Source organism: Pongo pygmaeus, chromosome 22 (genome assembly GCF_028885625.2).
Source record: "Pongo pygmaeus isolate AG05252 chromosome 22, NHGRI_mPonPyg2-v2.0_pri, whole genome shotgun sequence".
Classification (NCBI taxonomy): Eukaryota; Metazoa; Chordata; class Mammalia; order Primates; family Hominidae; genus Pongo; species Pongo pygmaeus.
In genome coordinates, this window is record NC_072395.2 from 1,071,624 (window position 1) to 1,076,180 (window position 4,557).

General features: G+C 38.7%; 1 long non-coding RNA gene across 1 annotated transcript; it reads right to left on the bottom strand.

Annotated features, from left to right (window-relative positions):
• Positions 1-207: 207 nt before the first annotated feature.
• On the bottom strand, positions 208-3,678 carry LOC129027287 (uncharacterized). Its single transcript, XR_008498302.2, has 2 exons — positions 3,197-3,678; positions 208-416 (listed from the first exon to the last, which is right to left on the bottom strand). It is a non-coding gene; the product is annotated as an uncharacterized LOC129027287 (long non-coding RNA).
• Positions 3,679-4,557: the final 879 nt, after the last annotated feature.

The window sequence follows — 4,557 nt, forward strand, 5'->3', positions numbered from 1 at the left end:
TTTCTGATTTCTTGCATTTTACTTCTTAAAAATCAGCCTAACCACGTTGTAGAGAGGGATGATTTCCTTCCTTTGTTTTGAAAATTTGTACATGCCCAGTGCTTACATTGTGCGGTTCAATATTGCTTCAGCTTTTTTTTTTTCTATTTTTGCCAGACTTTCGAAACTCTTAAAACTTGTTTGTGGTCAGCACAGGAAGGAACACGCTTTAGCTTTGAAAAAATCTTTAACATGAAAAAATGCACTGACATTGTTTTTAATGTAACATAGGCTAGAATTTGCCTATGTTTTCACATGCTGAGAATTGTCCCACCCGGCTGATGTGTTCACCTCTTCAGCTTGGATCCTGTTGTGGATTTATTTACAAACATCAATTACCTTCAAGCCATCCTTTCTGCTGTATGTTTTGCAGCCTTCTATAGTAGATACACAACAGATAATATGGAGAGAAAAGACATAAGAGGAGGAAGGTAATGAGAGACTTTGTCAAGGTTGTAACCTTCTTGGTTTCTTTGAAGAATTTGTTGCCCTTCTACTAAGACAGCGGAGCAGCATTTTGTTACTGACAGCCTAAAGCCACTTAATCTCAGGTGAATGCACCACTTGCCAAGCTGTTGGAATGCTATTTGTGTTTTGTTGCACAATTTTTTGGTTGTTTATTTGGTTGTCTTTTTGGAAGGCAAATTTGGAAAGGGGCCCTACAAAGAAGTGCTGACCCACCCACATTCCCTTATTATCATTACAAACAAGAAGAAGCTAGCATAGCTAAGAATTGAGTGAAGAAAGGGGGTGTAATAAGCACCAGCAAAGGGTTGAGGGCTGTTGCTCTCTAAATTATTATTTGATTATTTTAAAAGTATGGAAGTTTTCTAGTCACTGAAGAAAGGAGGGGAAATTGCGCTTATTTTTATATGGAGTTACTTAACTACCTCCTAAACACATAAGTGGAAATTGATTTTGCTGGTGCAAAGTATTTTAATTAGCAAGAATTCATATATTGAGATTACAATTAGAGAGCTCAATTTATATATTTGCTATCCTGCTCAAGCCTGACATGGCAAAAAAAAAAAAAAAAAAAAAAAAAAAAAAAAAAAAAAAGCCAAGTTCTCTCCAAAATATATAGCTTCAAAATAAAAAATACTGGAAAATTTGCTGTGATAACTATTTTGTACTTTTGTATAAAAAACCTAAAGAACAAATTACCTAAAGAACAGTTTGCTAAACATGAGCAATTTCTCCCTTTGAGTATATACAGGTAAGATAGTAAGAGTGTTCAGACCAGTAAATTATAGTTTATATTGAAGATAATATTCAGTTGACTCATAACAAATAACCAGCATTCATGATAACATTTCAGCATTTCCAAGGTGCCAAGTGCACTGATTTTAAAAAATATACTTTAGAAGGAATTTAGAACTGGTGTTTTTAATGAAAATCAGCATATCTGATGTTGCAACATGTATGTGAAATGGGTGTTACATCTATCCTGCCCTTTAACCCCACCGTTAACAAAGTGGCTGAAAATAACAGTAAGAAAAAATCAGTCTAAGGGAGAAAACCACTAATGCTCTCAATTCTCTCTCTCTCTCTTTCTGTGTGTGTGTGTGTGTGTTAAGGGGGATGGCGGGAGGTGGTCTTAACTCTTGAAAGAAACCTTCTTTGTATAGGAAGCATATTTTGGTTTAGGTACAATGAGAAGAAAGTTTAATTTTATAATCCATAGGACCAGATACCTTCAGAAATGATTTTTCCTGTGGGATTTCTATGACTGATATTCTGACTAGTGTGAAATGACAGGTTTGGATGTCTATATCTACACCCATCAAAACCTCAGAGCTTCATGCGCTGCTATAACATTTCTGTTAACTCTGGGTAAATTAGGGGGGTGGTACAAGGAATAATTTTAACTTCAGATTTTACAGTTTGTTTATGTTAAGTGCAGAAAGATCTACTTTTAAATGATCTGTATTTTAAGATACTGACTTTTCCTGGTGCTATTTTATGATTATGGAGAAAATAGAATTCTTATTAGAAATCTCAACTCCGATTTGAGAATCAATGTTTTGATACTTGTCCTGCTGTGGCCTGAGACTTGGAATCATGAAGTAAAAGAGACCTTGCTGTTTATCTACAGATTAGAACACACAAATAAACATCAGCGTAACATCCTCATTAGCATTCTGGTAGTTAGATTTACTTATTCAAGAGCAAAATTAATATATAATAAGAAGTGGAATATTTTCTGTTGATATCTAGGGTATTATGGCAACAACCTTCCGTAGAAAAGAAACAGTGTATTATGAGGACAGTGGATGCTGCAATATTATTTGCCTTCAAGGCATTGCGAACAACTGGAATCAATTGAATAACCTTCTCAAGCACAAGCCAACAGTGAAATGAAAATCATTTATCTGAAACAGCAGGCAAGAGCTTCATTGGTACATTGGAAGGTGGCTCACTAACCCTGCCGAAGTTTTGCTCCATCTGATCAGGGCATAAACGTTTCATTGGCCCAATAACCAAGGTCTTAGAGTTTCACAGTGTTTTCTCTCCAATAGTTAATACAGGGAGCATTGCTGACATTCTGCCCATGGTTGCCAAGGCTGAAATCAAACGTGCTTTGAATAACACTATAAAAACTTTGAAATTAATCTTTGCCGTAGGAACCAATGTTCAACTGTGGGCTCTATACAAAGCCGCTTAAGGTGGGAGGGAGCAAACTTTTCAAGTTGGTTTTAGGTAACAGAAACAGACGTCTTTATTGGATTTGTCTGGAAAAAAAGTAAGGAAAATCCAAACATTATCTGTTCTGGCCAAGAAGTATAAGGCTCAGTCCCGTATTATTTCTCTCCTCCTTTGGATCCTTTTTCCTTATTCTTGAATCTATACATGGAGAAAAAGTTCAAGTGCATCTAAAGCAGTAATGCTGGGAACTTGCCAACTTATTCCCGTGATGCTACTATTGCTTATAAAGCATTTTGAGGATTCTTGTATTCAGAGCTAGTGATAAGCCACAAGAGGAAGTCAGTCTTGCTGGCATACAGTTGCATTTTGGGCTCATGTATAGAAGAGCTAACATGGATTTCAGAGTCTCCCAGGTGTTTGAAATCCAGGCTCTGCTCTCAGGACCTGTGAGGTCTTAGATAAGTTGCTCAATCTCTTTGAGCCTCAGTTTTCTGAGTACAATGGCACATACCTTGCAGGACTGCGGTGTGGATGAATTGCGATGATGTGTATGAATCCAGCTCAGGGTCTTTTTTCCTTCCTTCTTTCTTCCCTGCCTCTGAATTTACACCAAGCTGTACTTCTGAGGTCTGACTCCTGATACGCTAGACACACAGTGAAGCTTGATGCTTGCTAGAAACAGAGGGACTAGACTTGAGTGTTAGTGAACCTGGGAATGACATCTGTCATCCATCCGGGAAGGCCGAGGAGGAAAGCGAGGCAGGGCAGCAGAGCGGGAAGTGGTGCCCATAGAGGCCACTTTTGGGCTGGAGCCTGCTCAAGGCACTTTAGTGCTGAGTCATTTGGGGCCCAAGGTAGGGGCAGATAGAAGAGAAGGAGGGCAGTTATCGCCTAGTCACAGGGGCAGATAGAAGAGAAGGACGGCAGTTATTGCCTAGTCAGGAGTTTAACAATCTCTATTTCCTTTGAAACCTCGTTTCATCCCTTCCATCCCAGTCAAATTCACAGGCAATTAAACTTCCTCTTGCATCTCGGAGCAGGCCTCTGCATCATCATTTCTCCTCTGCAAGTGTATCTTCTTCAGGCACGTGGGAAGGTCTTAGTGCACCTGCGGTATTTAGGGACTTGATCCTCTTTCCTCTTTATTGTCAAAGTTGTGGTTTGCTGAGGTCAGGACAGAGTCTGGTTATGACATGTTAGCAATCGTCACTCTCATTTTCAAGTAGATATACTTTTATGCACTTTGAGCTCCCATTCATGTCATTTATTAATTTGTTCATTCGTTAACACATTCATTTGTGGAGCATTCGGCCTATAAAAGAGAAGAAACCCTTCCTTAGCATTAAGGGAGGAGAGAAAACAAAATGCACAGAGACACATGCTTGGTTTTGTATAACTTTGACAGTTTCTAAAATAAAACAAGGTCTAACTTGGAAAACCGAAACCTATCATTGAGATATTTTCATAATCTAAAAAGTCAGTTTCAAAAGAACTTCCAAAATGTTTTTAAAAACTACTATCCTTTAGAATAATGATGTAGCGTTTCAAGGTTTCAGTGTTCAATCAGCATTTATTACTGCCTGCTGGGTGCCTGAGGCAGGACATTTGTAATGAGAGCCACAAACGTGAATTGAAAAACCGCTGCCCATATGTTCACAGACCCTGTCAAAACATAGAGCCCCCTGTAGATAGAGCCCCATGTATAAGATGCCCTGTGTTCTGGGCGAGAGGATACACTAGGTCTGCTGGTATATCTGGTGGGCAGAACAGGAAAGGTGTCACTGAGGAGGTGCTATGTGAGTTAGTTGTGAAAAATGAGTACTGGTTTATGAGGCAGATATGAGAGGCACTTTGTTGAAGTTACAACTCCTA